Source organism: Gymnodraco acuticeps, unplaced genomic scaffold, assembly GCF_902827175.1.
Source record: "Gymnodraco acuticeps unplaced genomic scaffold, fGymAcu1.1, whole genome shotgun sequence".
Taxonomy (NCBI): domain Eukaryota; kingdom Metazoa; phylum Chordata; class Actinopteri; order Perciformes; family Bathydraconidae; genus Gymnodraco; species Gymnodraco acuticeps.
In genome coordinates this window covers 24,463-48,072 of record NW_022989773.1, presented here as the reverse complement: position 1 = coordinate 48,072, position 23,610 = coordinate 24,463, and the positions used below count along the sequence as shown (strand labels likewise).

General features: G+C 42.2%; 1 long non-coding RNA gene across 1 annotated transcript; it reads left to right on the top strand.

Annotated features, from left to right (window-relative positions):
- The first annotated feature begins 512 nt into the window (after positions 1-512).
- On the top strand, positions 513-18,486 carry LOC117548448. Its single transcript, XR_004569337.1, has 3 exons — positions 513-523; positions 1,349-1,354; positions 18,392-18,486. It is a non-coding gene; the product is annotated as an uncharacterized LOC117548448 (long non-coding RNA).
- Positions 18,487-23,610: the final 5,124 nt, after the last annotated feature.

The following is a 23,610-nucleotide window of genomic DNA, read 5'->3' as shown; positions in this document are numbered from 1 at the left end:
CCCCCGTCGACTTTCCTGAAGTACTCCCCCGTTGATAGAAATCAACACGTAATGAATTAAGACCCCCACGGTTTGATGATTGATAGGTGTGTGGGTTGTCTTTCATTTTGACACGCAGAAAAAATGTATAATAAACATAGATACTGTATGTTAAATGGATATATCCGCCTTCTTTCATGTATCTTTCCATTCCCACAACAATATACATAAATAAATGGCATATTTTGGAAAATAGTTCGAATGTGATTAATCATGATTAATTAATTTTTAAGCTGTGAGTAATCTGATTAAAAATTGTAATCGTTTGACAGCCCTAGTTTAATATGCGGTAACACTTTATATTACAAAAAACCAAGCCATACTATGCTGCGTTCATGGGGCTACGTGGAAGTGGGGAAGGACAATGCTTGATTGCGGATACGTAATTTCACATTCTAGCACAGTTTATTGCTCTTATACCTTGATTGTTGCCAACTACGATGCTCAAACAGGCTCGCTTAACGGAACTTTGACGCTGGTATCAGTTTACCACCAATCACGGGAGTATTGTGTATAGAAAGTATTGAGTTATATTTCTCAGGCGCTACCTAACATCCATGAAGGCAAACATGACAGAGGGGAGGCCTGCCACTCAGGATGCCAAACTACTCTTTGCTAAGCCCAGCCGCCCCCTCAAGCAACATCAGGTGCCAAAAGTTTGAAAGTGAAAAAAAAAGATCTGAAAGTGAAAAACGATCTGAAGGTGAAAAGCAATGTGAAACCTAAAAAAACAAGATTCTAAACTGAAAATGTTAACTGTGTTCTTATTCTCAGCGTCCAGGAAAGATAAGCTTAAAAAGGAGACTAAATGGAGTCTCTGAGATGTTTTGAAATGTGGTACTTTAATTAATAAAAAGGCGCGGTAAAGTCACAAATAGGATATTGTCTGACAGAAAAGCAGCTGTCTCTGGCTCTCGCCAGCAGAGGGAAAAGAGGCCGAACCGCTCAGGTGCTGCTGTTATATAGCTTCTGCAGGCTCCTCCCTGCGGGCCGTCCCTCCACATCTTAATGTCCGTTGTTACGTTAAACAGAGGATTCAGGCATTGGTACATTCAATATATACTTAAACAACGCCTCTTCTCCTCATATTGTCTTTCATCATCACTTTTCCTTTAACACATTCTAAACGTTGTAGTTAATATTCTAAAAAATACAGAAAATACTTCACGCTGGTTTGGTTTCTGGTCATTCCGGATGTTGTCACATCTTACCACGTCTGTAAACAATAACTTTATTCAAAATAAACTGTACCTTCATTTAATATTCAGCAATAATAATACGTCTATAGTTGCAGTGTTAAAATCAGTAGGTTTTGGTGTGCATCACTCCATGTCATTTCGCTACTAAATTCACCTCTATAAGAAATGGTAAACTAGCCACATGCTAACTGCTAACCGGAGATGAAGGATTTTCAGAATAAAAGCTTAACAACTGGTTGTGCACAATAATTTTCTGGTTTTTCAGTATAAAACAGCATGTAAACTGAAGGTACATTTAAGGTACATTATGCCATCAAAACATTGATTTTAATTTCTAACAAAAATAATTGTTTTGAATCTGAAAACGAAAAATCTGCAACTGAAAGGATTCTGTAGCATTTCCCTCCGAATAATGGTCGTAGGCTTTACTTTACTGATGAATTAGAATGTATTCAAACTCCAGACCCAATTAAAGAGCTTCAGCCTCTTCGGGGGGTGCTAACATTTAAATATACAAGTCCATTCTTCTCTTTGTCCGCCGTTAAATAGAAGATATTACTTTCTCCGTCACGTTGTTTCTAATGCCACAACAACTTCCTGTCAAACACGTAATCTCGCCTTCAAAATAAAAGCATACAAATGAAACAGGAAGTTAAACCTAAATTACATTTACGATATATATATATAAAACTACAACAAAAGCAACAAAAACAATGCAACATCCCCCTTCAGTCTCAGATAACACAAATTGGGTTATCTACACTCCCACCAAAATTATGAATGTTTCATTTTCAAAACATGAACTATGAAGAATTTTCACATTTAAGAATGTCAATGTCTCTTTGCAGCAGCGACGTGCAGTCAGGGGAGGCAGAGCGTTCTCATAGACTGGCCATACTACAATGTAATGGAAAAACAACTAAAGAAAAACTAAATAGTAATAATAATAAAATGTCTCCACTGATCTGTGTTGTAAATGTGATTTCTGTTTGATTCCAATCGCTTTTTATAGTCAAAATCAGCAAATTTGCCGAGCTCCGCTACAACTACATGGTAGCGATGAGAAGTGAGGCAGGGACGAGCTCTGCCTCACGTAAGCCCACAGTAACTGGCTGGAGCGCGGGCACTAATTTAGAGCGGGCACTTATTTTGTGAGCGCGCTCAAGCCAGTTACTGTGTGGTAAGGTGAGGCACAGATGAGCTCTGCCTCACCTCAGAATGCGTCACCCCACAGAAACTGGCTGGAAAGCGGGCCCTAAGCTCATGCCTGCACCATCTCACTGTATGTCACCAATGTAATGTTTGTAGATCCCTTTATTACATTTATCCTCGCCATCCATAGTCTCTAAATAACTTATTTCACGTATATATGATAGAGATTGTTGTCCAGAAGGATAGCATGGACTTCATCTTCAAGTCAAGGTAAGACCACATTGGTAATGAAAATTGGTTCTTACTAAGAAAGAACAATCCAATATTTAGATGTTGGGTATCCTTTTGTTGAACGGTCTGTTTAAAATGAATCGAAACATCAGACTAAAAAAGCTTTTGAAAATAAACAGAATATCTCGATTAAGGTCAGAATATAATATTTGTAAATCTGACTCTGAAAGAGTCAGTGCCTCACCAGCCATGAACCTCACCGCACGTCACTGCTTTGCAGTCATCAGTTTAAGAAGCTTCTAACAAAAGAACCAGCTTCTACACTGGGCGCTCCAATATGGAAGGTTTACCAAGGCGCTCACCCTTCTTGTTCAGTCTCTTATCTCCAACTGAGATTTTCACTCTCCTCACAAATCCATCCTTACCGCTGACAGTCTCTAAGACTCTTGCCAGTCTCCATGGTCATCCATGTCCATCACTATATCACAGACTAGTAGATTTCTGTTTGGCGTGTGCCAGCGCTGTCTTGTGGACATGTTGTGAAGATATTTCTGTTTCCAGCGACTCCAGAACTGCTCTGCCAGATACTGTACATGACGCCATCTTTTTTACAAGTCCTCTCTTGGGAACTCACCAGGTGGGGGCAGTGCTGTGCCAGATTTCATGTTGATGAAGTGATTTGGGGTGAGTGGTTCTAAGCTGTCGGGACTGTTTAAGTTATCCACAGTGAGGGGACGACTGTTGACTATGGCCATGGCTTCATAGAGTAGAGTCCGTAGTGAAGCGTCATTGAGTCTATCATGGGAAAGTGACAGAGTAGTGTTCAAAACACTCCTGACAATCTTTATCTGGTGCTTTGTTTTCTCATGGTTGTGAGCTATAATCAGCTTCGTCACGTGGTGCTCTTTAGGGGTGACCTTTGGGTGCTTGAATGAGTCAGCGAGTGATGAATGGCGGAGACTTCCTCCCACCTTGAGGATACCATCTGTGTCCAGAAAAAATATCACGGTCGTTTAATTTGTTGCAACACTGTAGTTGACTTCCTTTCTTTAACAGTCTTATTTCTTTCTCATATGTTTGACTTTGCAGATCTTGGATTATGACAAGTTCAGCACTTTCCAGTTCGCTCACTGTAACATGACCACCTGACTTGATGTTTTTAGCTCGTCGCAGAAGGCGGGCCACAGCTCTGATGCTCGGGAACATGACGAAAACTTTGACAGACGGACGACAAGACTCATCGTTTCTGTGGTCTTTGTTTGCAGCGCCTGTGCCTTTTTAGGGTGGTAGATGCCATGATGGGGAATGTACCATTTTTCACCATGAGTTCCGTTGTCGTTTACTGCTTCGACATCATCTCTCTCAATGATTTATTTCATGAATGTTGTGTAGTCTTTTTTGTATTTCTCATCTCTGCAGAACTTTCGTCGTAGATGACAGAGCCTGATTTCAGCAAGTTTTTTGTTATCAGGTAATTGTGGCCGTTGCTTGAAGGGCAGAGGCATCTCATAATGTCCCTTGTCATTTTTCCTTATGCCGTCTTTTGAGTTTTCCAAGGAAAACAAGATCCTCTTGTAAAGACAGTTTTGGTCATCTCCTTTTGTATCCTTAAAGTCTGACTCCAGGGCGCCTATCACATCCATCGGCGTAACTGGAGGGAGGTCCTTTACCGTAACTCTGTGACACAGGCTGGATTCAGATTTCTCGTGAGACGGTGTTGAGCAACCTACATGCTCCACCCCAAATCTGTCAGGATGGCAAAGGGCTTGTTGTCTTTTCCTGTTAACACCTGTCTGGGTGTCAGTGCTCTGGGACAGTTGTACCCGATTAGGAGTCCGACATCACAGCTGAGGAGAGGTGGCATGTTATCTGTGATTGCTGTTAAGTGAGACCATAGTTTTGCTGTGTCATGAGAGGGAATATGATCACGATTCGCAGGAATACAGTCTCTTGTGTAACCATGAGGAAGGTCGATGTGCAAGCAGGAATTAAAGCCTCGCACACGGAGTCCAGACACTCTTTCACTCGTCGTGATAATGTTCTTTCCAAGCATGGTGGTAAGTTTCAGTTTCACAGGATTGGTGTCGGCTTGTAGTTCATTGCTTACCTCTTGGTCAATGAAGGTGCTGTCGCTTTGAGTATCTAATAATGCATAGACAAGCTGTTCTTTGGATGGGTTTTAGCTGAGGACACCCACATAGGAACGATCATGGAAGTGCTGCCTGTCTGACTGCCTCCAGTGACATTGAGTACCGTAGCTGCTTTGGTTTCATTTTCACTATTAAGAGCTGTGTTCACAGTGAAAACAGATCTTTCTTGATTTTCACGTCTACTGAAGTTCTCATCGTGGAGACAGGTAGGGTGCCTTCTCTGACATACATCACAAGTATGGCGGTAACGACATTCCTTTGCACCGTGACCTGGCTTCATGCAGCCGTAACACAGCTTATTATCTTTTACATACGTTCGTCGATCCTCCAGGGACTTTTCCATAAAGGTTGTACACTTGGGCAGTTGATGCTTGTCATATTTGCACCACAAGCAGGGGGGCGTTGGTTTTTAACTGTTTATGGCAGTTTGCGTGCTGAAGACATTTGCTTTATTTCCCCTTGTTTCCTTAATGCCTCTTTTGTCATATGAGTTGGATGAGTAGAGAGCATGTAGAGAAGTGACTGGGTTGCATGCTATCTCTGACTCTAATGACACAAAGTGAGTGAATTCCTCAAAGGTGGGAAACTCTTTACCTTCCATGAGAGCGATTGTAACCTGGCGATTCCAACGTGCTGTTAGCCAATCAGGAATTTTCTGGATTAGCTTTTGGTTTTCTTTCGCAGTCATTTAGAATTTCTAGACCCTTCACATGGGGCATGCTTTGCAGGCAGGCATTTAGAAAGTCAGAGAATGTTCTTAACCCTTCAGCGTCTTTGGGTTCTATTTTCTGCCATTTTGACAGCTTCTCCCTGAGAGCTCTTTGGATCACAAATGGCTGCCCAAAGCGTTGATTGAGCTCATTCCATGCATCTATGTATGCCTGTTCATCATTTCGATAGAATGTTCCTTCAAGGCATTTGTGAGCAGGGCCACTGACATGTTTCTTTATATGGCAAAGTTTATCAGCTGAAGAAAATGCGCTTTCGGTCCACTAGTGACATGAATGACATTCTCCATTCAATGAAGAGGAATGGGTCTCCACTAAAGACTGTGGGCATTGGCATTGGGAGTCTGTTTATGGCTATGCTGTATTGTATTGCTTGGGCCAAACAGGACACATCAGTAGTGGGTGTTGGTGCCGTAATGTGAGGGTTTTGACAAATTACAGAAGGGCTGAAAGGGATATGTCTCATGTTCTGCTGTGTAGACTGTCTATCAGTTTCCTGTCTGATTTCTCTGTCGTAGATCTCCAGTCTGGCACGAGCAGCCTCCATTTCCCTTTCTGCTTGTAGACTCTCTAATTTAGACTTCTGCATGTGTAGTTTCTCCTCCATCATTCTTATTTCTTCCTTTTGCTTTCTTTCTTTTTCCATGACTTTATATTGAGCCTCCTTTGCAGCAAGCTCTGCGGCTGCATCAGCTCTTTTTACAGTTAGGACCGAGGTTTCAGAATGGTGACAGGCGCTTGAATGAGAGGCAGTGCCATGAATGGAGTACGCGTAGTCATGGGCTGATAGCTGGCGAAGACAGTGCCTTTCACGCTCCGCATCAAAATCGCCATCTATTTCCGTTAAGCGGTCGTTGATCATTTTCATAATGTCTTTCGTTACAGCCTCACATGCGTCAATCCTGCGTCTTAGTTCAGTGGATGGTGTGGTTCGGTCTCTTATTTCGCTGTAAGCTCTCATCACACCAATCATTCCATCTTCAATTGCGTCTGCCATTTCAGCCAAGTCCCGTTTTGATATGTCAGTCGTTAATATTTCTTTGGCTTTTTTGACTTGGTATTTCCACTGATCATACAGGCCTTTTTACACATGTCCTGCTGTTGGTAGACAAGCATTTTCTCTGTCTGCACAGTGGGGCGTTCTGAACGAAGTGGTAATGCTAACCCATCAGTTTCATCCATTTTGAGTTGAAGCTCAGCTAGTTGTTTTTCTTTATATTCAATGTTCTCCTTTAATTCCTGCCTTGACTACCAACAGTGCTTTCTTACAGTGCAGACGCTTTTCTGCTTGCTCTTGCCTCTGCTTACTTTTTATGCTGATTTTCCTATTCTTATTCTCTGAAAACTTCGAGCAGCGGCTCCTGGACATTAACTTATCACTGGGACAGTTCATCTTCGTAAATAGACGGAGGGTTTCAGCCATATTTCAACATTTTTACGACGACGTCAGTCTTACAATAGCGTGGCCTAGCAACAGCTAAAGCCTGGTAGGCTACTGCTATTTAGCTTAAGCTAGTTGGTAGCAAAATGCCTCCGTTCTCTACAGATGACTTCCAGAAACTTATACAGAAGATGGCTGTGTTGGAAATGAAAATGCAACGGTTGGAAGTTAACGTGGAAGTGAATGGACTATGTCGTGGGAATGACACGACTTTGCCAGTGTTGCAAAGTAATGGAGAAGGGTATGCTAACTCACAGCTAGTTAGCAGCTACAAGGATTCCAAGGAACAGGAGGGCTGTGTACCGGGTAATAAATCTACAAGTGGTAGTCCTCCCTGGAACTCTCTGGGTGCAAAGCCTAAGAGTAAATCACTTCCATGGGATTTGGGAGGACGGATAACAGGCAGAGCCCAGAGCTCCGAAATCTGTGATGCGACCGGCTGGCCTGCATTGTTATCACCCAGGAAGAGCGCCTCTTCAACCCCTATTCATACTAGGAAACAGCAGTGGACAGCTGCTAAAGGGAGAATTACAAACAATCCTCCTAAACCACCAAGTGTGCCAATCCAGAACAGATACGCTCCGCTGACCGAGAACCGGAGATCTGATGACCTGGATAACCTGTCCTCTTCACGCAGCAGGGTAAGGACCAATAGCTACTCTAAAAGTAAAAGGCTAGAGGGAAAGCTAACGACTGGGCCTGAAACTCTGATTGTGGGTGACTCTGCTGTAAGAGATGTAAAAGGTCTGTAATAAGAACAACACCAAAGTACTCTGTTTTCCCAAGGATGTGGTCTCTGACTTGGCTGAGAAGATCCTGCATATTGGGGCTGAACATCCGATTGTGAAGAATGTGGTACTGCACATTGGAACAAATGATGTTGTGAAACAACAGTCAGAAGTGCTGAAAGAAGACTTTAAATGTTTGTTGGAAACTGCCAGCTCTCTAAATGCAGAGGTGTTCATCAGTGGCCCTCTACCGCCAGTCAGAAGAGGAGTGGAGAGATTCAGCAGATTGTTTGCACTGAACACCTGGCTTTCAACGGCCTGTACTGACCATTCTGTCCATTTTATTGACAATTTTAACTTTTTCTGGGATCGCAGACATCTTTTCAAGGCAAATGGAGTTTGCCTGAACAAGTCAGGAGTGAAATTGTTTATCTCTAACATATTCAACTGCCTGCATCATCAATCTGTTCCCTCTGCCAAGGACAAGCGGCAAGAGGAATCAAAACACGAGAAAGACACAACACATCACGCAGAAAACCCTGAAGAATTATCACTGCACCCGCCTGAGGAATGTTCTGATTATGGGAGACCTATGAGACACATGGAGGAGTCTCCACTGCCCCCCCCCCCTGTCAACGCCTTTGAGGATACTCCGTTCACCTTTTCACCCTCGCCCACCCTCCTGGAGATCGATGAACACAAAAAGGAGATACAGAGGGTTGGCACCGATTCCTTCCTGGAGTTCAAAGACCAAACGAAGGCGATACGCAGGGCTGGCACCATGTCCTTTACCCCCGCTCCTCAACGACGCCCACCAAAATCACCGCGGAGACGCGCACCATCTCCCCCGTCCTCATCACCGCGCCTACGTCAACCACCTCCCCCCCCTGGCAGCATGTCCACTACCCCCGCACCATCTAGCCCGTCTCCATCACCGTGCCTACGTCGACCACCTCCCCTCCCTTCGAGGGGGCATCTGCAGTCTCCGAAGCCTGATAAGGATGTGTGTGTACAAAACACAACAAACTCTTACTGATATGTGATGGGTCCAGGCTCAAGGGCGTATGGCACTCTTAACTCTTTCCAGGACATGTCGGGGCCCTGCCTGCCAGTAGCTTTGCCGATATCTGTGTTGATAGGTAATAGATTAAGAGCGGTGAATCATAGAAACAGGAAGCGCTCAAACGTTTGTGTGAGTGTATCTAATTTAGCAGTGATTCCATGTCAGCCACAGCTTGTTACAAAAAACATGACTGATAGTGTGTTTAACAAACTTAAACTAGCTTTATTAAATGTCAGGTCTTTGGCAGGAAAAACATTTTTAATCAATGATTTAATCACTGAGCACAATCTCGATTTTATGTTTTTATCAGAAACTTGGATTGAACAAAATAACAGTGCAGCTGTTCTTATCGAATCAACCCCTCCCAACTTTAGTTTTATGAGTCAGGAAAGAATGCATAAGAAAGGGGGTGGAGTTGCTATTCTGTTCAATGATTCCCTTCAATGCAGGAAGACATCGTATGGAAACTTTGATTCTTTTGAATATGTGGCCCTTCGGCTGAAATGCTCCTCTCGAGCTCTGTTCCTAAATATCTATAGACCACCCAAATACTGTGCAAGCTTTTTTGATGACTTTACTGAACTGCTGTCTATAGTGTGTATTGACTTTGACCGTCTAGTCATTGTTGGTGATTTTAACATCCATGTTGACAACCCCCAGGACAGAGGGGCTAAAGAACTGTTTTGTGTTCTTGATAGCTATGGACTGACTCAGCATGTGACGGAGCCCACGCACAATAAGGGGCACACTCTGGACTTAATTATCTCAAAGGGTCTGAATATCTCTAAGGTTGTGGTGACTGATGTTGCACTCTGTGACCATTCCTGTGTTTTCTTTGAGAGCTCTATTTCTGTTCACAAAAATGTTCAAAAAGAGGTAACCACAAAGCGATATTTAACTGAAAATACTAGGGAAATGTTTACTGAGAATTTCTCTTCCACACTTGCCCCTGCCAACATCTCAGTAAATGAGCTAGTAGATCATTTTAATTCAAAAATTAAAAATGTTATAGATGCCATTGCTCCAACTAAGGTAAAGGAAGTGTCTGGCAAGAAAATATCTCCATGGAGAAAGGCCATGACCGTGAAAACAGAAAAAAGAGAATGTCGAAAAGCTGAACGCAGGTGGCGAAAAACAAATCTCCAGGTTCACTTTGAAATCTATAAAGAGAGACTTGGCCTTTATAATTTGGAATTGAAAAAGGCACGACAATCGTTCTTCTCTGACATCATTACCAAAAACAAAAACAACGCACGTGCCTTGTTTGCTACCGTCGACAGACTAACTAACCCCCCAGTGTCAGTAGCCTCTGAATTTCTATCCACCAGGGCGTGCAATGATTTTGCCTTTTTCACTGACAAAATTCAGAAAATCAGACAAGCAGTCAGTGCCTCTGCATCAGGAACAGCAAATGTGTTGTCTCTGTGTCCACTTAACATCAATTCAAACACCATGACACAATTCCATCAGATTAATGATAAAAACCTAGAGGACATTATTCAACTTCTGAAATCCTCCTCCTGCTGCCTTGATATTATTCCAACAGGATTTTTTAAAGATGTTTTGCCTTGCATGGCCTCAGATCTACTTCATATAGTAAACAAATCTCTTCACTCAGGTATTTTTCCACAGGCCCTGAAAACTGCAGTCATTAAACCGCTCTTAAAAAAGAATAATCTAGATGCTTCAGTAATGAACAATTACAGGCCCATATCAAACCTGCCATTTCTAGGTAAAATCATTGAAAAAGTTGTTTTTCAACAGTTGAGTAATTTCTTGCATTTAAATAACTGTTTTGATGTGTTCCAGTCAGGCTTTCGTCCAAACCACAGCACTGAGACTGCTCTTGTAAAGGTCTTTAATGACATCCACTTAAACACAGACAGTGGCAGAACTTCAGTGTTAGTATTATTAGATCTCAGTGCTGCGTTTGACACTGTTGACCACAGCATATAACTAGACCGACTGGAGAACTGGGTGGGACTTTCGGAAACAGTTCTGAATTGGTTTGAATCCTACTTAAAGGACAGAAACAACTTTGTTCCTATAGGTAAATACACATCTGAGTTGACAAATATGACATGTGGGGTTCCTCAAGGCTTCATCTTGGGGCCTCTTCTCTTTAACATCTACATGCTACCACTGGCTCAGATAATGAAGAACAACAAAATAAGTTACCATAGCTATGCAGATGACACACAAATGTACGTAACAATTTCACCAGGAGACTATGCTCCAATTCAAACACTGAGTAAGTGCATTGAACAAATCAATGACTGGATGTGTCAGAACTTTCTCCAATTAAACAAAGATAAAACTGAGGTAATGGTTTTTGGAGCCAAGGCAGAACGTATAAAAGTTAGCGCTGAGCTTCAGTGTGCAATGTTCAAAACAACAGATAAAGCCAGAAATCTAGGTGTAGTCATGGACTCTGACCTGAGTTTCAACAGTCATTAAAACTGTTACTAAATCAGCCTACTATCACCTAAAGAATATATCTAGGATTAAAAGACTAATGTCACAGCAGGATTTGGAAAAACTTGTCCATGCTTTTATCTTCAGTAGACTCGACTACTGCAATGGTGTCTTCACAGGTCTCACTAAAAAATCTATTAGGAAGCTGCAGCTGATTCAGAACGCTGCTGAGTCCTCACTAACACTAAGAAAGTGGATCACATCACTCCTGTTCTGAAGTCTTTACACTGGCTTCCTGTGTGTCAAAGAATAGATTTCAAAATACTGCTGCTGGTTTATAAAGCACTGAATGGTTTAGGCCCAAAATACATTTCTGACCTCCTGCTAAATGATGAACCATCCAGATCTCTCAGGTCTTCAGGGACTGGTCAGCTTTCTGTCCCCAGAGTCAGAACTAAACCTGGAGAAGCAGCGTTCAGTTATTATGCTCCAAATATCTGGAACAAACTCCCAGAAACCTGCAGGTCCGCTGCAACTCTGACTACTTTTAAATCCAGGCTGAAGACTTTTCTTTTTGTCGCTGCTTTTAATTGAACTATTCATATCTTAGACTGCACTGTAACTTTTATCCATGTACTTTTTTCTTTTAATGTTTAATTGACAGCACTGTAAATTTTATCCATGTATTTTTTCTTTTAATGTTTATTTTATTATCTTTTCTTTTTAATGACTGATTTTAAATGCCATTTTCTTAATCTCTTTCATTTTTTGTAAAGCACTTTGAATTGCCTTGTGTTGAAAAGTGCTATATAAATAAACTTGCCTTGCCTTGCCTTGCCTTGCCTTGACATGCCTTCACAATCTTCCTGATGTAATAAACCTATATTTTCCTTTATTTCCGTTTGTAGCTTAATTATCTGTTCCTTTATGTCATCCATTTTGAGCTTAGCCGTATTCTTTACCTTCTTAGTTCACGCTAGATGCTGCAGCTCGCTGATCTGTGTGCCGTGCCGTTCCTTCAATCCATAGGCAGCGTAGTGTAGCTTGTAGCTGGGGAAGGTGAAGCTCTTACTGTAGCATTTCCCTCCGAATAATGGTCGTAAGCTTTACTTTACTGATGAATTAGAATTTATTCAAACTCCAGACCCAACGTAAGAGCTTGAGCCTCTTCGGGGGGTGCTAACATTTAAATATACAGTCCATTCTTCTCTTTGTCCGCCGTTACATAGAAGATATTACTTTCTCCGTCACGTTGTTTCTAATTAGTGATGGGTCGTTCGCGAACGATTCGTTCTTTTTGAACGAATCTTTGAAGTGAACGAGATGAACTGATTTCTCCAACAAAACGATTCGTTTGTTTGAGTCGCCACCTTCCGCCAAAAGCTAAAGAGAAGCACCCTGGGGCTCCGTTAGCTTCGGCCAGCGGCGGAGTCCGGCGTTATAACTGGAGATCAAGGAATGCATCGTAACGCGGACTTGGTTCGCCTGCAGCCCGCTGTAGTATTAGCTAAATAAATGAAGTTGAGCAAGGCTTATTAAGCTGAACACCGCCACAATTATTCTGCTATGTATCGGTACTTATTTTATTTTATTAACGTGTGAATGACAAGCATTAAGAATAATACCAAATAGCTAATTATCTTGCAGATTGTCTCGTTTGATTATGAATGTAACGTTTATATAGTGGAACTACACTGTTTTATCAAAACCAAAGTGCCACGCAGTGACTTGGTATGCATGTATTTCAGCAGGAAATGTGCAACCTAGATGACATTTACCAACACAAACTATATACACATATTTGTAAAAGTTGTTCATGCGTTACTAAGTGAATATAGCATTAACCCTCCTGTTGTCTTCGGGTCAAATCTGACCGATTTACTACTTTCATCAATCATGTTTTACACTGAGAGCATGTTAGCTTAGCTTCTTAGCCTGAGCTAGGACTTGAACGTCACGCTCGTTGGCAGCAGGTCCCGCCCTGTCCCGCCTCGACTCCGCCTCAGCTCCGCCTCTTTGCCCTTATTTGGAGAAGGCGGGAGTTAGACTCTGACGACACCGTCGAGCCGTTAGTGGCCGACTCCGCCTACTAAGGGCTTCACGGCAACTCTGCAGAATCCTATGGGTGACGTCACGGACCCTACGTCCATTTATATATACAGTCTATGGTTTTGTCCCACATGGCTCAAACAGCTCAATAGGCACACACTGTAGACGCTAATTAGAAGAACACCGACTAAAACAGCAATGAGATGAATCAGATGATTAAACATGATTTTTACGTGCCGCAGTTGGTGCTTGTGTGTGTGTGTGTCTTTCTCTCTCTCCCTCTGATTCCCCAGGTGCAGCCTGATTGTTCCCAGGTGCAGCCTCTCCCCAGGTGCTCCCAATCCCCAATCAGCGCCTCTATAAAGGACCTGAGGAAGGCTGCAGTCGTTCTCTCCTTCTCCTCTGGCTGCATGTGTACAGCCTGTGTTACGTGCTGTAGTGTCTCTGTGTGAGGCCTAGTTTAACCTGTGTACTGCTAATTGTTAGGAGATGTGTGTCTTTGTGTATTGTTTTACGTTAGTCACTTTCTTTTTAAAGAAAGTTGTCCTTAGTTAATTAAGTTTGTTTTGCAATTTGGCTGGTGAACTTCTTTACTTTTTTATTAATTAAAACCTCACTTTGTGGCTTCAGCATTCAGTTTCCTCTCCTTTTTCTCTCGGCCGGTTATTTTGTGTGTTGTTATTTCCCTTTGTACCCCTAGATTTAGAAGGGAACGTAACAGTGATCTTAAAATATATTTTAATTTATTTTTTGCATTTTGTTGTAATCATTATTTTAATACTTTCTGCTGACACTAGGTGGGGCTGTGTGCCCCTAATGACCAGTCGCCACTGTTTAGCATGTTTGGCGTGTGTTACCATTAGCATACCGCACCGCTGTGGAACAACGCTGGCACACTGTCCTCGTCCGATCCACCACTCGCACTCCATCGTTGTTGTAGTCCACAGGGAACCCGACATTTCCCCACACAGCTGATTTAAAAGAAGCAGGTGGGTTCTAGCTCCTGTCATGGATGTATAATAAGAACTGGATACAGCGTGGGAGGCGGGGCCTCATTCATTCCTATGAGAGTTGCTCATTGGCGCATGATGATAAAATGGCCCAACTTTTGAGAGAGTGAAACGTCACAGATTACCCAGCATGCCTGAGAAGTACCCGTATGTGCACTCATAGCGCATGCGCAACTTTAACCAAAATGCTCGTTCACATTAAGCACGTCAATTTGCGTACACGTAACAGCACCGCGCGTTCATGACAGCATGGTAATGATTTGTTATTATGATGGATTTGATATTAACGAGGCGGCAGCATGGGCGGCAGTTAGCAGCTAGCGGCTAGCTAGTAATTATGCTAATTTATACATCAATCCTTATACTTTTATATTACGCTGTAACAGGATCTAGTGATATCCAAGCAACAGAGCTTCATTTGCATGAAATAATTATTAAACTGTATATATATATATATATGTGTATATATATATGTATTATAAATAGTGTAATGGCTACTGCCCTGAATGACAGACTTTTTTCCCACTCGTAAAAAAAAGTATTCGTCGTGTGACTGCATGTGCCGAACCGTGACGGTACGGGACGAATACGGATACAGTTACACCCCTACAAGCTAATGTTCACTTCAGATTCAAGAGAAAACACCTTGTTTGTATTGTTCCATCACTTGATTTTGGAGCAGATTTTGGAGCAGTATTTTTTCCAGTGTTTTTGAACGAGGATGCTTCCACACTCCTATTAAGAATGAACGCACTGTTACTTCGCTTAGAAGCCCTATCAACCTTTAGGCCTACTTGCCAAAGAAACCGTGTTGTAATACTTTTTTCAGGGAAGAAAATAACAATTCAAGTTCCAATATGTGAATTGTTTATCCAAATAACACATTTCTGGGACTTTACGCCATTGTTTGGAGCTGCTGGCTGCGTGAGAGCGGCCTGTTATTACGCAAACATCATAACAATGTTTTTTTTAATATGTTCAATGCCAGAAGGATGTAACTTTGACCATGGGATATCAAATACAAATGATATTTGAAATAACGAGAGCTACCAATGTGATCAATAGCTGGTAGAATGCTAACGTTCACTTGCTAGCTTGTTTGATGTTAAATGTACATTTGCTAAATAATAGTTACACAAATAGCTAACACTCACTAGTTAGCTAGGTAGAAAGATAACTGGGTTTGCTAGCTATCTTGTTAGATATGTAGCTAACAATCCGATAGCTAGCTAATCAGCAAACTGACAGGTTAAGTGGGTCTTTAGGTAAGCTTGTTGAGCTTCACGTGGAACTAATGCATAGCCGCGTGAAGTAGGGGTGCTGGGGGTGCTGCAAAATCCGAGTCATCTAGGTCGTAGGTCGTGGGATAGTGACGTAATTGACGTGACACACACTGCAGAGTGACAGTGACTTTCTAGAATGGCGCAAAAACAGGATTTTTTCCAACAAACAACCCAATAAAAAGAGTGGACCACCAGCTACTCCTCAGCCCACCACCTCTACAACTCCTCGCTCCGTCTACTTGTGAGCCACCGGAGTCAGGAACTGGGAGAACTTTTCCCATTACCACCAGCGATCGAGAAAATGTGGAAGGAGAAGAAGCTAGTGTCGCTAATTTGGAATCAATGGAGAAGCCGCACCAGACAACTGTCTTCAATTTTTCCGGTAGACAGTTTGACAAAGAAACCTTCTGTCGGTCATTTAATGGAAGTTGGTTTGACAGATGGAAGTGGCTCCATTATGTTGAGGAAAGTGACCATATCATGTGTTTCACCATAGGCGGCGCGTGAGGCTCAGGTTTGGGAAGGCTAAATAACTTCTTTTTTTATCTGACGCTGCCCGCTATAGAAAAGAGATCAACTCAGTGAAAGCACCGCCTGCTGACCGATCAGAGCTCACCCTGTGTTTCACATGTGTCAAAGCAGTTCAGAAACAGCTAATTAATGAAGACAGCGTGAGGATGGATGTTAGCAGCTTTGTAAAGGGGGGATTCTCTAACTGGCGGAAGGCAACAGAAAAATTCAATGAACATGAGAAATCGAAACTTCATAGTGATTCAAGCCAACGTATTGCTGTAGTATTGCATCATAAAAAGAAATGTGGTATTTGTTCAGGTGAGTCCGGTTTGGGTGTGTTACGTTTTCAGTTCACGAAAACAAATGACTCATTTTAACAAAGTCATAATTGTTGAAGGGTTTATGGAGGCTAACAAAGGACTGCAATTACAGTGAATTGGATGATTGTTGACATTTGTAGGGTGTGTGTGTGGTGATTATACCTCTACGTGCACAATAATGCTTTGTGTTTTTTTATGAAATGTTAAGTGTTTTGACCTACATTTTACAAAAAAAAATTAAAGGTCCCATGTCATGGCCATTTCTACTGATCATAATTCCATTGTTGAGGTCTAGAATAGATTTACATTGTTGAATTTTCCAAACTCACATTGGTTTCTCAAACAGCATCTCTGTATAATATGTGTATTCACTCTCTGTCCTACACGGCTTGTTGGAGCTGTGGTTTCCTGGTCGGCAAGACAGCGAGACACAGCGAAGCCCAGCCCAAAAAGCAGCCCGAGCAGACACACACACCCGCAGCCTTTGAGGGTTTTTGACTCTGCAGACCGTTTACATGCAGAAAAACCTACAAAACACACAAGGGGACGGGTGATAACCGGAAAAGCATGACATGGGCCCTTTAAATGCAAAAAGTGTGACGTCCGTCTTCTTTTTCCGTTGTTTATTACAAACCAAGTTATCAATCAGACTGCCTTTGTTGGATTACAATTACAAAGCCTTTCAGTTCATCATTGTTAATGTGTGCATTTCCATTTGTATATAATACTAAATAGTTACATTGGGTTTTTAGCACCTGCTGATAAGGGCATAAGTTCTTACGTTGGTAATGATTGTTGTGTGATGAAAACCATTTTCAGCTAACATTTTGACATGTTATGTTTATATTAGTGCTGTCAAAATTATCACGTTAACGGCGGTAATTAATTTTTGAATTAATTGCGTTAAAATATTTAACGCATTTAACGCATGTGCAGAATGGCCCGCCCCATACGTGCCACCAGTGGCAGCGCCAGGGTATGGCTGGGGTAGGCTACACCCATACCAAGAAATGGCTTAGCCCCACCATGAAAAATGATGTTAAAGTAAGCAAAATAAAGTCTGCCAACTCGCGGAGTAAATTGCACAGACAGCAATTAGTAAGATTGATTTCAGTAGCCACGGTTTTGAAAACTTTTGTCACGTAGTGATCGTCTTCTCAAAAGAACATCTTTGATAACGGCGTGGTGTTGTTGCAGGAAGTCCCGACGGAGAATACTTTTGCTGTAGTACAGGGGTGCACATAACTGGTACGCAGGTTATGTGCTTAATCTGAAATGCGTACCGTCACTTGTGTCACAAAGCGCATTTGCGTACCGACGTACTTGTGAAGCTTTTCCAGAAGGCGGTTAGATCACCGGATGACAGAGTCGGTCTCCGTGTGCACAGACAGGGTTGCTGTTAACGTCGGTCTGTACAACGGAATTGTGCCAAAACTACGCCAACCGGCTGCGGAGGGAGACTCCCCCCCTTCACTGGAGAACTGCGCTAAAACAGCTGATCACAACGTTCACACTCTGTGGTCACGAAGTACTCCACTAGCCGCCCCCCCCGTCGACTTTCCTGAAGTACTCCCCCCGTTGATAGAAATCAACACGTAATGAATTAAGACCCCACGGTTTGATGATTGATAGGTGTGTGGGTTGTCTTTCATTTTGACACGCAGAAAAATGTTATAATAAACATAGATACTGTATGTTAAATGGATATATCCGCCTTCTTTCATGTATCTTTCCATTCCCACAACAATATACATAAATAAATGGCATATTTTGGAAAATAGTTCGAATGGTGATTAATCATGATTAATTAATTTTTAAGCTGTGAGTAATCTGATTAAAAATTGTAATCGTTTGACAGCCCTAGTTTAAATATGCGGTAACACTTTATATTACAAAAACCAAGCCAATACTATGCTGCGTTCATGGGGCTACGTGGAAGTGGGGAAGGACAATGCTTGATTGCGGATACGTAATTTCACATTCTAGCACAGTTTATTGCTCTTATACCTTGATTGTTGCCAACTACGATGCTCAACAGCTCGCTTAACGGAACTTTGACGCTGGTATCAGTTTACCACCAATCACGGGAGTATTGTGTATAGAAAGTATTGAGTTATATTTCTCGCGCTACCTAACATCCATGAAGGCAACATGACAGAGGGAGGCCTGCCACTCAGGATGCCAAACTACTCTTTGCTAAGCCCCGCCCCCTCAAGCAACATCAGGGCCAAAAGTTTGAAAGTGAAAAAAAAAGATCTGAAAGTGAAAAACGATCTGAAGGTGAAAAGCAATGTGAAACCTAAAAAAACAAGATTCTAAACTGAAAAATGTTAACTGTGTTCTTATTCTCAGCGTCCAGGAAAGATAAGCTTAAAAAGGAGACTAAATGGAGTCTCTGAGATGTTTTGAAATGTGGTACTTTAATTAATAAAAAGGCACGGTAAAGTCACAAATAGGATATTGTCTGACAGAAAAGCAGCTGTCTCTGGCTCTCGCTAGCAGAGGGAAAAGAGGCCGAACCGCTCAGGTGCTGCTGTTATATAGCTTCTGCAGGCTCCTCCCTGCGGGCCGGCCCTCCACATCTTAATGTCCGTTGTTACGTTAAACAGAGGATTCAGGCATTGTACATTCAATATATACTTAAACACGCCTCTTCTCCTCATATTGTCTTTCATCACTTTTCCTTTAACACATTCTAAACGTTGTAGTTAATATTCTAAAAAATACAGAAAATACTTCACGGCTGGTTTGGTTTCTGGTCATTCCGGATGTTGTCACATCTTACCCACGTCTGTAAACAATAACTTTATTCAAATAAACTGTACCTTCATTTAATATTCAGCAATAATAATACGTCTATAGTTGCAGTGTTAAAATCAGTAGGTTTTGGTGTGCATCACTCCATGTCATTTCGCTACTAAATTCACCTCTATAAGAAATGGTAAACTAGCCACATGCTAACTGCTAACCGGAGATGAAGGATTTTCAGAATAAAAGCTTAACAACTGGTTGTGCACAATAATTTTCTGGTTTTTCAGTATAAAACAGCATTTAAACTGAAGGTACATTTAAGGTACATTATGCCATCAAAACATTGATTTTAATTTCTAACAAAAAATAATTGTTTTGAATCTGAAAACGAAAAATCTGCAACTGAAAGGATTCTGTAGCATTTCCCTCCGAATAATGGTCGTAGGCTTTACTTTACTGATGAATTAGAATGTATTCAAACTCCAGACCCAATTAAAGAGCTTCAGCCTCTTCGGGGGGTGCTAACATTTAAATATACAGTCCATTCTTCTCTTTGTCCGCCGTTAAATAGAAGATATTACTTTCTCCGTCACGTTGTTTCTAATGCCACAACAACTTCCTGTCAAACACGTAATCTCGCCTTCAAAATAAAAGCATACAAATGAAACAGGAAGTTAACCTAAATTACATTTACGATATATATATATAAAACTACAACAAAAGCAACAAAAACAATGCAACATCCCCTTCAGTCTCAGATAACACAAATTGGGTTATCTACACTCCCACCAAAATTATGAATGTTTCATTTTCAAAACATGAACTATGAAGAATTTTCACATTTAAGAATGTCAGTGTAACTTTGCAGCAGCGACGTGCAGTCAGGGGAGGCAGAGCGTTCTCATAGACTGGCCATACTACAATGTAACGGAAAAACAACTAAAGAAAAACTAAATAGTAATAATAATAAAATGTCTCCACTGATCTGTGTTGTAAATGTGATTTCTGTTTGATTCCAATCGCTTTTTATAGTCAAAATCAGCAAATTTGCCGAGCTCCGCTACAACTACATGGTAGCGATGAGAAGTGAGGCAGGGACGAGCTCTGCCTCACGTAAGCCCACAGTAACTGGCTGGAGCGCAGGCACTAATTTAGCGCGGGCACTTATTTTGTGAGCGCGCTCAAGCCAGTTACTGTGGGGTGAGGTGAGGCACAGATGAGCTCTGCCTCACCTCAGAATGCGTCACCCCACAGAAACTGGCTGGAAAGCGGGCCCTAAGCTCATGCCTGCACCATCTCACTGTATGTCACCAATGTAATGTTTGTAGATCCCTTTATTACATTTATCCTCGCCATCCATAGTCTCTAAATAACTTATTTCACGTATATATGATAGAGATTGTTGTCCAGAAGGATAGCATGGACTTCATCTTCAAGTCAAGGTAAGACCACATTGGTAATGAAAATTGGTTCTTACTAAGAAAGAACAATCCAATATTTAGATGTTGGGTATCCTTTTGTTGAACGGTCTGTTTAAAATGAATCGAAACATCAGACTAAAAAGCTTTTGAAAATAACAGAATATCTCGATTAAGGTCAGAATATAATATTTGTAAATCTGACTCTGAAAGAGTCAGTGCCTCACCAGCCATGAACCTCACCGCACGTCACTGCTTTGCAGTCATCAGTTTAAGAAGCTTCTAACAAAAGAACCAGCTTCTACACTGGGCGCTCCAATATGGAAGGTTTACCAAGGCGCTCACCCTTCTTGTTCAGTCTCTTATCTCCAACTGAGATTTTCACTCTCCTCACAAATCCATCCTTACCGCTGACAGTCTCTAAGACTCTTGCCAGTCTCCATGGTCATCCATGTCCATCACTATATCACAGACTAGTAGATTTCTGTTTGGCGTGTGCCAGCGCTGTCTTGTGGACATGTTGTGAAGATATTTCTGTTTCCAGCGACTCCAGAACTGCTCTGCCAGATACTGTACATGACGCCATCTTTTTTACAAGTCCTCTCTTGGGAACTCACCAGGTGGGGGCAGTGCTGTGCCAGATTTCATGTTGATGAAGTGATTTGGGGTGAGTGGTTCTAAGCTGTCGGGACTGTTTAAGTTATCCACAGTGAGGGGACGACTGTTGACTATGGCCATGGCTTCATAGAGTAGAGTCCGTAGTGAAGCGTCATTGAGTCTATCATGGGAAAGTGACAGAGTAGTGTTCAAAACACTCCTGACAATCTTTATCTGGTGCTTTGTTTTCTCATGGTTGTGAGCTATAATCAGCTTCGTCACGTGGTGCTCTTTAGGGGTGACCTTTGGGTGCTTGAATGAGTCAGCGAGTGATGAATGGCGGAGACTTCCTCCCACCTTGAGGATACCATCTGTGTCCAGAAAAATATCACGGTCGTTTAATTTGTTGCAACACTGTAGTTGACTTCCTTTCTTTAACAGTCTTATTTCTTTCTCATATGTTTGACTTTGCAGATCTTGGATTATGACAAGTTCAGCACTTTCCAGTTCGCTCACTGTAACATGACCACCTGACTTGATGTTTTTAGCTCGTCGCAGAAGGCGGGCCACAGCTCTGATGGCTCGGGAACATGACGAAAACTTTGACAGACGGACGACAAGACTCATCGTTTCTGTGGTCTTTGTTTGCAGCGCCTGTGCCTTTTTAGGGTGGTAGATGCCATGATGGGGAATGTACCATTTTTCACCATGAGTTCCGTTGTCGTTTACTGCTTCGACATCATCTCTCTCAATGATTTATTTCATGAATGTTGTGTAGTCTTTTTTGTATTTCTCATCTCTGCAGAACTTTCGTCGTAGATGACAGAGCCTGATTTCAGCAAGTTTTTTGTTATCAGGTAATTGTGGCCGTTGCTTGAAGGGCAGAGGCATCTCATAATGTCCCTTGTCATTTTTCCTTATGCCGTCTTTGAGTTTTCCAAGGAAAACAAGATCCTCTTGTAAGACAGTTTTGTCATCTCCTTTTGTATCCTTAAAGTCTGACTCCAGGGCGCCTATCACATCCATCGGCGTAACTGGAGGGAGTTCCTTTACCGTAACTCTGTGACACAGGCTGGATTCAGATTTCTCGTGAGACGGTGTTGAGCAACCTACAATGCTCCACCCCAAATCTGTCAGGATGGCAAAGGGCTTGTTGTCTTTTCCTGTTAACACCTGTCTGGGTGTCAGTGCTCTGGGACAGTTGTACCCGATTAGGAGTCCGACATCACAGCTGAGGAGAGGTGGCATGTTATCTGTGATTGCTGTTAAGTGAGACCATAGTTTTGCTGTGTCATGAGAGGGAATATGATCACGATTCGCAGGAATACAGTCTCTTGTGTAACCATGAGGAAGGTCGATGTGCAAGCAGGAATTAAAGCCTCGCACACGGAGTCCAGACACTCTTTCACTCGTCGTGATAATGTTCTTTCCAAGCATGGTGGTAAGTTTCAGTTTCACAGGATTGGTGTCGGCTTGTAGTTCATTGCTTACCTCTTGGTCAATGAAGGTGCTGTCGCTTTGAGTATCTAATAATGCATAGACAAGCTGTTCTTTGGATGGGTTTTTAGCTGAGGACACCCACATAGGAACGATCATGGAAGTGCTGCCTGTCTGACTGCCTCCAGTGACGTTGAGTACCGTAGCTGCTTTGGTTTCATTTTCACTATTAAGAGCTGTGTTCACAGTGAAAACAGATCTTTCTTGATTTTCACGTCTACTGAAGTTCTCATCGTGGAGACAGGTAGGGTGCCTTCTCTGACATACATCACAAGTATGGCGGTAACGACATTCCTTTGCACCGTGACCTGGCTTCATGCAGCCGTAACACAGCTTATTATCTTTTACATACGTTCGTCGATCCTCCAGGGACTTTTCCATAAAGGTTGTACACTTGGGCAGTTGATGCTTGTCATATTTGCACCACAAGCAGGGGGGGCGTTGGTTTTTAACTGTTTATGGCAGTTTGCGTGCTGAAGACATTTGCTTTATTTCCCCTTGTTTCCTTAATGCCTCTTTTGTCATATGAGTTGGATGAGTAGAGAGCATGTAGAGAAGTGACTGGGTTGCATGCTATCTCTGACTCTAATGACACAAAGTGAGTGAATTCCTCAAAGGTGGGAAACTCTTTACCTTCCATGAGAGCGATTGTAACCTGGCGATTCCAACGTGCTGTTAGCCAATCAGGAATTTTCTGGATTAGCTTTTGGTTTTCTTCGCAGTCATTTAGAATTTCTAGACCCTTCACATGGGGCATGCTTTGCAGGCAGGCATTTAGAAAGTCAGAGAATGTTCTTAACCCTTCAGCGTCTTTGGGTTCTATTTTCTGCCATTTTGACAGCTTCTCCCTGAGAGCTCTTTGGATCACAAATGGCTGCCCAAAGCGTTGATTGAGCTCATTCCATGCATCTATGTATGCCTGTTCATCATTTCGATAGAATGTTCCTTCAAGGCATTTGTGAGCAGGGCCACTGACATGTTTCTTTATATGGCAAAGTTTATCAGCTGAAGAAATGCGCTTTCGGT